Raw genomic sequence first — 10,894 nt, 5'->3', positions numbered from 1 at the left:
CTCTTCTCTTTTGTCAGCTTCACAATGGTCTCGTCCAGGGCTGCCATCTCCTCTGTGAGGTTTCACCTTTGAGATGAAGGGAGGAGGTGCAGATAAAAAATGTTGTTTAAACCTTACTGTATAATAACAAAACAGAGGTCTTTTCTGTGAGAGTGACATCTTCTGCCTCATACCTTGTTTTCGGTGGCATGCTTTTCCTTCTCAACCTTGGCCAGTGTTAACTCAAGGTCATCAATAGCTTACATCGTCCACTTGCTGCTCCAGCTTGGTCTTAGCTTTGGTCAGAGTATTGACTTTGTCCTCTTCTGCCTGCAGGTCATCCAGTGTCTGCTGATGGGCCTCTTGGAGGGCTTTCTTCTCTTTTGTCAGCTTCACAATGGTCTCGTCCAGGGCTGCCATCTCCTCTGTGAGGTTTTTCACCTTTGAGATGAAGGGAGGAGGTGCAGATAAAAAATGTTGTTTAAACCTTTATACTGTATAACAAAACAGAGGTCTTTTCTGTGAGAGTGACATCTTCTGCCTCATACCTTGTTTTCGGTGGCATGCTTTTCCTTCTCAACCTTGGCCAGTGTTAACTCAAGGTCATCAATATCTTTCTTCAGCTCTGAACATTCATCCTCCAGTTTCCTCTTCTTGGCTGTCAGCTCAGCGTTAATTTCTTCCTCATCCTCAGCCCTTTCAGTCACTTCTTTAACTTTGGCTTCCAGCTGGATTTTGGTTTTGATGAGCTGGTCACATCTTTCCTCAGCATCAGCCAAAGCATCAGCTTCCTGGTGGGAAAATACCATTTTTAGGGATATATTTTTTGAGGGAATATCGAGATGCTTACCTTCACCATTTAGAGTCCTGGATAGCAATTTTGTAGTTAAAAGTTTGGTTTATGTTCCAACCAAGAATGAGATATAATATAGAATTGATTTTATATTGTTGGTTTTAAAACATCCAGTTTTGAAAGCTGAAACCAAATAAAATTCTTTTCCATCTACATGAAGGCCCGAGTATTTACATATTTGTGCAAGGTATAGAATCCAATATTATCCCATAATATCAAACATTACAACAAAGTACATAAATTTGGGTTTAATCATAGGAATATCTCCCACATTTATGAAGTGCTGAGTGATAACCATATGCCAAGATACATATAGATTACAACGTCACAGTTATGCTCACATCATTCCTGTATTTCTCTTTTTTCACCCTACTGTCTCTTTGGAGCAACTATTTCTGATTTAGATTTTCATCACCACGGCCCAAAAATACTTAGCATCTAGCAGCTTTTGCTTTTCTCTGAGAGACCTTCATGAGCTAAGAAGAAAAGGAGTTTCTGGAAAATTTGTCTCTAGGCTTTTTTTTGCAACAGATGTCCTGTGATATTTGTTATATTTTGTCTCAAGTTTCAGTCTAGCAGAAATAATAGGAAAGAAAAATGATAATTTTAGCAGTGAGTGGATTTTTTCATCTTTTTACAGTTCAAGATTGTTTAAAAATTAGGCATGTGAATTTTCTACTGTCATAAATGCTGCGCAATATTACTTTGAGGATACAGTCTTTTCTATTCTGTGAATGATTTAATTTAGAAACCACAGCATTACAACACTGCAGATGTATCACTATTTTATGTAATGATTCTGAGTGATTTAGGAGGGTGAGTGAGAATATTAAATTCTGTTTCCTCCCAGTTAGTTCAGTATTGCAACATAGTAATGTTTGTAACAGCTAAGCCACCACCTACACCAGAAAGAGACACGTTATCTTGTTTAATTGGAGGATAAAGAGAGGAAAGAAATGTCCTCTTAACTTGTCCTAAGAATTCCTAATCATGTGTCTATGGATGGGCATACTCAGTTTTGGAGAGGTAGGAAAAAATTACTAGAAGAACAAACGTTATACTAATAAAGTTTCTTGATTGCTCTGATGCAGTTTAACTGAATGTAAATGATAGAGACCTCAGCATACACCATAGAAAAGTCTCATCCATGTAATATCTTGACTACAGCATCCTGACAGTCCTTATTGAAGCTAGTTATATTTTTAAGAGCACCATTTAATGAAATACAATTGAATTGAATTAAATTGTAGTTTCTGTGTGTCTTTTGAAAATGTAGTTGTAAATATCAGCCTGATGGTCACAGTTCAGTTAGGATGAGGCACACTGGTACTACTCACAGCCTGCACTTGGAGCTGCAGATCATTTTTCTCCTGCACCAGTTTCACCATTTTCTCCTCCAGCTCCTTCCTCTTTGCCTCAGACTTTGCAAGCTCTTCCTTGGTTTTCTCAAACTCTTGTTTCATGTTGGCCATCTCCTTCTCAGATTCTGCACTCTTCAGCAAGGGCTTGATCTTGAAGAACAGCTTCATCCAGGGCCAGTGCTTGACGTTCATGAATGCACGAATGTTGTACTGGATGCAGAAAATGGATTCTCTGAAAGGTAAGTCAAATTAATATTAAATATTTAAACCATGATGACACAATAAGTCAAATGCAGTGAACATAATTTGAAGAAATGTCTACCTCCTCTCCACCATTCTCTGGTACTCCATTCTCATCAGGAAGCCCCTGCACCTGGCCTGTGTGCGGGTGATGAGCTGTGCCAGCTTCTCATCCCTCATCTCTTCCAAGAGGCCTATCAGCCCAGCTTTGAAGAACACCTTAGGTAAGAACATGAAAATAGGCGCCGTGTATATGCTTGTTGCTCAGTGTAGCCCAGTACCTCGTCCCCCATGGCAGATAATATGGGAAGTTAAAAGAACGAGCAAAAGCACAAAGAATGTATGTAGTGACAGACTCTCTTTTTATATCACCAAGCTTCCAGTTACCTGCAGTTGAGGAACTATAATAGCCAGACATTTTGCCTTTGTTTTGAATAGTCCTTGATTCTTTTATTATACAACTTTGTCTTAAATTAGGAACCCTTAATTAACCCTTAATTAAATCATCCTGTGGCAATGAATTTCAGTTTTATTCAAGTGTTGAGTCAATAAGTACTTAGTTGATTTCTTTTAAATACACTATTTGATCATTTCATATACTATGTGGAGAATCTGAGTATCATTCTCAAGCCATGCAAACCAAAAACACATAGTACTTGAAACAAACAGTTCTTGTACCTTGGTGTGACCGAATTTGTATTGAGTGTGGTCTATATCAATTGATCCAAGAAGTTTCTCACAAGCTTTCTTGCTGTCAATGAACTGTCCCTCTGGGATAGCACTTGCATTTAATACTTTGTATCTGGGGGAGAAAATGGAAGGACTTGCATTGGACTTGATGATCTCAAGGGTCTTTTCCAACCTAAATGATTCTATGATTCTATGAATATAAAGAGGTCTGCTGTTGAGGTCAATTGGCTCATACACTGCAAGAAAGAGTCTAAGAATTGTTGAGAACATAACAGCACTGATAAACATAAACTTTAGAGAAGGCTTTAGTCACCAGAGGTGAAACTTAAATTTCACAAGCTACTCAAGATGGACAAAATGATCCAGTAAGGGGAAGTCTGACCTCTGTTTAAAATCTGCATACAGGACTCTGTTGGGAAATCCTTTCCTGCAAATTCTGATCCCTTCCAGCACACCGTTACACCGCAGCTGGTGAAGCACCAGTTCATGCTCCATGGCACCTACCAATTCAGAGCACAAATATATGCTATATTCTGTAATACAGAGGGGAAGATCTGCACAATACTGAAAACCTTCTATATGTGAATCTCTTACCAGGTGTTTTTGTTTCATTTGGGATGATGCAGCGTACAAAATGGGGGTGGGTGCTTCGCAGATTGGTCATCAGCTTGTTTAAATTCTCCTGGGAGAGTCATTAACAAAAGTTTCTATTAGCAAATGTAATTTCCACTATAAGCATCAAGCCCTCTGAAATGAGATAAAAATCAGCTTGCAGAATCCTGAACTGAAGCCCCCTGCACCGTTTTTTCTGACTTTCCACAGATCTTTGCTGTTAATAACTTAATGTATAAAGTTCTTCTGATTAATCTGTAGGAAATATCATACTCTTAAACATACAATTTTAAGAAATTTCACTGACTGTAGTGGAATGCCTTCATTAGAATTTATATCCATCTTCCATTGGATGTACCCAGAAAGATAAACTGGTACCTTTATGAGGCAGATTGAAGCTTACTACAGTAGGCATTTAAGATGGGACATACGGAGCGCACTACATAAAACCTTCCCGTTTTCCCCACTGAAAGCAAAAGGGACAAAAATGACAAGCTGAGTTTTATATGTCTAGATTACATGTTTATCTTGTAAGGTAAGATGAGAATAAGGTGAGATGAATCCCAGCCTTGTTTTCTAACTCATATCTGTATACTTATTTATTAATAATTATTGCCTATAATTAGTGGAGGGAAGCAGGTGCCTCCAGAGGACATCTCAGAGTACGTAAATTAAGCAGCCAAAACAATAAGATGTCTAAACACTAACATGTCTAAACAAGAGGGACAGTGGAAGAAAGTTTGAAAACATAACAGAAATGCAACCCAAATGCAGCAAATAATATTTCTCCTCTAACATTACCTCTTAAAGTCTTATGACCGCTAAACATAGGCTTATTGCATTATTTTTGAATGATACATGCTGGCAATAATTTCCCACTTGCAAGGCCAAGGCACTAAAGCTATGCTTATTTTTCTTGGGGCATATACAAATATGCCCATGTCCTGTTTCAGAGCACTGGCTAGAGGCTGTCAGATGATCAAGAATCATATGACAGCAGATCTGTAGAAGAAATTAAGTTATATCAAGAAGGTAGTTCTAAATGAAGGATGACTGTGGTAATAAATAACCTCAGGAGAGACTAGGTATTTCACCTGGCAAAAGTGTATGGAGCAGCCAGGCAGCAAGACTTGGTTATGACAAAGAACTGCCAAGTATCTGACATCGTAAAAATCCATAACGCAAGCAGTGGTGGTATTTCAACTATAAGAGATTGATCCCTGAATCATGGAGAAAAACTGAAGATATAAATGGAGCAAACAGTTCATCCTCCAGACCACTGGGCAGGATGTTGTTAAAGGGCAATAAAAGGTTCCGAAGCCAGAGGTGGGCATCTGAAGGAAATCTGGAATATTTTAGGTATATTTTAGAAGTTTTCTGTATGACATTCTTCTGTCTGGAAATGTCATCCTGGGACAAGTGGACAAAAAGAAAAGTTGTGCATTCAGTGGAATGGAGCATAAACAGATTACAGTGGATTTATTCCTAGCAAAATATGGCCCAAGAACTTCAGGGTCCTTTAACACAACTAAGCCAAAAAAAGACTAGCCATTTTAAATGGTGGGTTTACTCCTCATCTTAGGAAGAAATAGTGAACTCTCGACTGTACCCGGAAAAGAGCTGAGACAGTCTGGAAAGAAGAACCCTTCTTCTTGCCACCTTTCTTGCCAGCACTAGCCTCTGCAAAATTGAAAATAAATAAAACAGGTTTTAGATTTTTGCTTTTGCCTTTTATCATTCTTTTTTGTAAGCTGTACATCAGTGAAAATATGGGATTCATAAAACCAACCTGCTTCTGCTCCACCGTAGTTGGCAAACAGTAAGGCCAATGTTTTCAGCGATGATTTCTGGTACAACCCAATGACAGTTTCGTTCAGGGGGTCCTTGTTTTTTTCAAGCCAGCCAGAGATGTTGTAGTCTACTGTACCAGCATAGTGTATCAGGGAGAAGTGGGCCTCAGCCTTGCCTTTGACAAGTTTGGGCTTCTGGAAGTTGGCGGACTTGCCCAGGTGCTGGTCATAGAGCTTGTTCTTGAAAGAGGCGTCAGTTGCCTTGGGGAACATGCACTCCTCTTCCAGGATGGAGAAGATACCCATGGGCTAGGAGAAATGCACAAGGGAGACAGATTGTAATTTCGTTTTCAGGGCAATAATGACCTTCACCTAGGCAGAGTAGTGGAACACAGACTGAGATACACATCAGAAAAGATTATTCTTCAATTACATTTTCTGCTAGAAAGTGAGATTAAACATATTGATACTTACATTTTTTAACACCAAATGAATCATAAAAATTAATGGAAATTCATGTAGTTTGTGTTGAGAACGTGCTTTATAAAATCAGAGCACTACCTTCTTATCCAGAGGGACTCAAAATGCACACAGATGTCTTAGACAAATTGAACATGAGCCAACAATACACCCTTGGGGCAAAGGCAGCCAACTCATCCTGGGCTGCATTAAGAGTGTTGCCAGCAATTCAAGGGAGGTGATCCTTCCCCTCTACTCAGCTCTGCTGAGAAACATCTGGAGTGCTGTGTCCAGCTCTTGGCTGCCCAGTACAAGAGAAACATGGACATAGTACAGTGAGCCCAGTGACAGGCTACGAAGGTATTTAAATGACTGGAACATCTGACATACAAGGAGAAGCTGAGAGAGCTGGGACTTTTCAGCCTGGAAAAGAGAAGGCTCTGGGGGATCTTATCAATGTGTATAAATACCTAATGGGAGGGGATAAAGAAGACAGAGCTAGAGACTTCTCAGTGGTGTCCAGTGACAGGACAAGATGGAACAGGCATGAATTGAAACACACAAAATTCCATTTAAACAGAAGAAAAAAACTTCTTTACTGTGAGGGTGGTCAAAGGTTGGAACAGGTTCCTCAGAGTATCTGTGGAGTCTCCACCCTTGGAGATATTCAAAATCCAACTGGACATGGTCCTGAGCAACCGGCTCTAGCTGACCCTGTCTTGACCAAGGGGGTTGTACTAAGTGATCTCCAGAGCTGCCTTCATACCTCAGCAGTTCTGTAATTCTGTGATTCTAACTACTTATCATCCTGCCAGCCACTGAACTTTTCATCTCATGTGCAGTGCAACTGCCTTCTCATTGTCAGTCAAAGGATGCACATGTAAGTGCAACTGTGTGCTGACAGTTATGTGTGTCCATCTTCTATGTTTATTTTACAAAGATATAGCTATTCTGCTGTACAGGCACAAGTTTGTTAGAGCTGAAAGGTGAGGAGGACATGCTGACCTGGAAATTGACTCTAGCTGTTTTGGAAGAACACTCTTATTGGGAGTTTAACAATCTTTTGGCACTTGAAAAGGCATCAGTACAGACTTGCCGCCACAAAGCTGCGTGAAATCTCCTTCATGTCTCACATAACAGAAAAATTAAACTACAAGGCAAGGTATTTTGAATAACAAAAGCTGAATATTTGGACATGAACACAGAAGATCCCTTTGAAAAATATGACCAAGTAATTATAGGATTTCTACTCATGTAAATCATTTGAAAACGAAGGATACCTTCTCAATCAGCTCAATGCAGGCAGCCAGGTCCATCCCAAAGTCAATGAATGTCCATTCAATTCCTTCCTTCTTGTACTCCTCCTGCTCCAGCACGAACATGTGGTGGTTGAAGAACTGTTGCAGTTTCTCATTGGTGAAGTTGATGCACAGCTGCTCAAAGCTGTTAAACTGGAAATAAAATAAGAAAGATCCATATTTGCAAGATGCAGCAATAATTGCAAAGCCTCATCCTTTAAAAATAAGGAATGCAGTTATCTTGGCTTCATTGTCAAGTCTGTGCATTTCTTCAGTCTGTTTTATGTCTACATAACGAAACAGAGAAAAGCATCAAATTAATCGTCCACAAGGAATTTTTTTTCATTGATAAAAATGTGAAGATAAAATATATTTCCTGTATAATCTGAGACCAAATTACAGGGAGAAAAAACCCAGGCTTAGGCCTATCATGATATACATGTTTTTATACTGTCTTGTCCTTGATCATTTAAACCAAGGAATTTTTCTGATTCTGTACTTTTGAGTTTGCTCAGCTTGAAATAAGACAAGTCCTTTGAAAGATCATTTTTTACTTCATGACAAAAAAAGGCGAATACCTGCAAATAATTATGTGATGATATTACATCTTCTTTAAAAATAATTCTCAGAGTGATCATAACATCCAGTTGTCACTTCCAAATAGCTCTTACCAAATCTTTGTTACTTACATCAAAGATCTCAAAGCCAGCAATGTCCAGGACACCAATGAAGTACTGTCTGGGCTGCTTGGTATCCAGCTGTTGGTTGATACGAACAACCATCCACAAGAACATCCTCTCATAGACAGCCTTTGCAAGAGCACCTACAGCATTGTGCACCTATAAGGAAAATAAATGCCTGGAGTTACCATACAGAGCAGAGGAGAATCAAAAGGATCTTAATTCAAAACATGGTTCCAGGTTACCACATGTTTCTCACCTGCTGTTCAGTTTGACCCTTGGTCACATATTCATTCCCAACCTTGACTCGGGGGTAGCACAGTCCCTTTAGCATGTCAGCTGAGTTCAGACCCATCAGGTAGGCAGCCTTGTCAGCAACTAAAAAGACAGAGGAAAAAGGAAGAATTTAGTGTCACTTAGACTTTGAATCCTGGAGTATTCTCTAAAGGCTGCAGGGTTATCCCAGGACATCTCTGTTCTCTTTCAGATCCAGAGTCTACAACCCTTTCTGAGCTTTGGTTTCTGATGTTTAGTAAAACTCACTGGGTTTCATCCTTTTACCTATGGTACTTCTCACCTTCTTGCCTAGTCCTTTAGCAAGAGAAGCCATTGCTCAGAGAGCTGGAGACGTGGATTGTAGGTCCTGCGCCAACAAATGAGAGGAATCAAATACACCTCTCACACCAGAGTTCCCTGAGCATCTGACGGGTGAATGGGAACATGGTCCCCCATCCTGATAGAGCTGAACCACTTGGCTGTTTCACAATTGCAAGTCATATTCCAACAAAGGTATGACTAATAATGCTACAGGAAGGACATCCATTGCTCCTGACTTCCTGGAAGTGTATAAAGGACAGTTTAAACTATTACTCGTGCATAGCATAAGATATAAAAATCCTGAGATCAGGGAACTTGACGTACTGAGAAGAGAACAAGGGATGTTTTTTTTCTGGCTTACTGTTTTCCTTGGGATCCTAAAGTCCAACAAAGAACAACTTTTGCTGTCTTCCACATCCATAGTGGCTTACAGAAGAGTTAATTAATTAATTAATTAATTAATGAGTTTTAGAATACCTTCTGTGCCATCTGGCTCTGCCTGCTCCTCTCTTGGTTTCTGCTTGAACTTCAAGTTCCCATAATGCATGACAGCCCCTGTCAGCTTGTAGATGGCTGTCTTCTCATCAACAGTGAAGCCCAGGATGTCAATGGCACTCTGGTAATACAATCAGCAAAGTGAAATATTTGCATGTTATGTGATGCATAACCTATGTCTGTTGACCTGTTTTGTAAGTTACTTACATCTGTAGCCATCAGTTCCTCCTTGTCATCAATGCTGGGAACAGTGATCTCACCTTGACTCACAAAAGGGTAGTCATATGGGTTGGTGGTGATGAGGAGCATTTCTGAAAACAAATGGGTTCATGGGTTACATTTCATTGGTTTTGTAATGTCATTAAATGTTACTCAGTGATCTTCCTCCAGAAAGATGAGTGATGCCTCCTACCAATTAGTTCTGGCTTCTTGTTGGAGGTGATCTGATAGAATATGTGGTAGCTTCTTTCTGCCTTGAGCTGGAAAGTGACTCTGGACTTCTCCAGCAGATCTGGCAAGGACAGTAGGACAGAGTTAGGCCTGAGAAAGTACACTGAGGTGAAAAGGGAGGAAGGAATGTGACCAGGTCAGGAGGTCTCTTACATGTTTCAATGTCAGCAGAAGCCAGTTTTCCTGTGGCGCCAAAGTGAATCCTGATGAATTTACCCTTAAGAGAGGGGGAAACAAAAAAAAGAGATGACAGTTTTAAAGAGGGGATAAGTAGACTGAGTTTGGAGAACAGAAGGGAACTCTACTTCCTAAAGGGAGTTACAGAGAAGTCAGAGCTAAACTTTTACCAGAGGTTTACTATGAAAGCACAAATGGCAACATCACACATTGCAGCAAGAGAAGTTCCGACTAGACATGATGACCAATGTTTTACTATAAGCGCATTGCAGTTTTAGGAAAGGTACCCAGAGACTGTAGAAACTTCTTCTTATCCCCACTCGCTGCAATTGTTGCAAAGTACTGGATGACACGCTTTGTGTTCACAGTCTTCCCTGCACCGGATTCTCCGCTGTCAAACCAAAGAGAGAGGCAGAGAGCGTGTGGTCAGGCAGGAGGGCCCCTGGCACCGGGCAGCCCCGCAGGGACCCGGGCAGGGAGTGTACGTACGTGATCAGGATCGACTGGTTCTCGCGATCTGTGAAAGAGGCAGAATAAAAGATAGTTTTAGCAGTTGCCCTGAGCTGAATGAGAAGTAAAGCTGTAAATGTAAGTTGGGGCTTCTTCAGAATGACCAAAAGTACCCAATTCCCTTCCAGGTCCTAACAGTAGAAGGTATAAGCCCAAATGGATGCATAGAGCTGTCAGAGGCATGTGGTCCTCACACAAGCTGTGCATCCACTTGCCCTTCACACAGTTCTCATTAAGAAATCTAATCAAACTACCTAACTGTGTTAAAAATAATGGATTATATGGAATAATAACTTTTTCTTTCCTATCAGTGAAAAAAAGTAGCAAACTGAGTCAAGTACTATTTCTGCAGTGGGAGAGTGTAGAATTTCATACAATAAAGTGAAAATAATACACAGTGCTGAGTCCATGCACGCTTCTGGGTCAGTTTCACTTGAAATTAATTCCTGCATAACTCAATCAAGTTCTCAGTCACACAGCTCCATGGTGTCTTTAGCTGGCTTGTCACATGCTACAGTGAGATCAATGGGGCTTTTTGGTTTAGATTGCTGTGAGGGAGGTCAAGCACTCACCAGTCAGCATGAACTGATAGGCGTTGTCAGAGATGGAGAAGATGTGTGGAGGGGCCTCCTGGCGCTTCTTGCCTCGGTAGGCCAACACCACCTCCGGGTTGTACACCGGCAGCCACTTGTAGGGGGTGACA

The 10,894-nt window shown here is 40.5% G+C and overlaps 1 pseudogene across 1 annotated transcript in view; it reads right to left on the bottom strand.

The window, feature by feature from the left end:
• LOC103899680 overlaps positions 1 to 10,894 on the bottom strand; it is a 20,326-nt pseudogene that overhangs the window by 8,839 nt on the left and 593 nt on the right. The window contains exons 3-21 of the transcript XR_002086197.1: positions 10,764 to 10,893; positions 10,171 to 10,198; positions 9,952 to 10,072; positions 9,658 to 9,808; positions 9,467 to 9,565; positions 9,262 to 9,365; positions 9,037 to 9,175; positions 8,193 to 8,340; positions 7,972 to 8,140; positions 7,265 to 7,435; positions 5,525 to 5,834; positions 5,345 to 5,415; positions 3,718 to 3,805; positions 3,506 to 3,623; positions 3,112 to 3,235; positions 2,516 to 2,652; positions 2,170 to 2,425; positions 528 to 770; positions 3 to 420 (exon numbers count right to left, since the gene is read on the bottom strand). The product of XR_002086197.1 is annotated as a myosin heavy chain, skeletal muscle, adult-like (transcript). The remainder of the gene's footprint in view (positions 1 to 2; positions 421 to 527; positions 771 to 2,169; positions 2,426 to 2,515; positions 2,653 to 3,111; positions 3,236 to 3,505; positions 3,624 to 3,717; positions 3,806 to 5,344; positions 5,416 to 5,524; positions 5,835 to 7,264; positions 7,436 to 7,971; positions 8,141 to 8,192; positions 8,341 to 9,036; positions 9,176 to 9,261; positions 9,366 to 9,466; positions 9,566 to 9,657; positions 9,809 to 9,951; positions 10,073 to 10,170; positions 10,199 to 10,763; position 10,894) is intronic.

This window comes from Aptenodytes forsteri, unplaced genomic scaffold (genome assembly GCF_000699145.1).
Source record: "Aptenodytes forsteri isolate BGI_AS27 unplaced genomic scaffold, ASM69914v1 Scaffold707, whole genome shotgun sequence".
NCBI classification, from domain to species: domain Eukaryota; kingdom Metazoa; phylum Chordata; class Aves; order Sphenisciformes; family Spheniscidae; genus Aptenodytes; species Aptenodytes forsteri.
The sequence above is the reverse complement of the archived record's forward strand: the minus strand, read 5'-3'. Positions and strand labels throughout refer to the sequence as shown.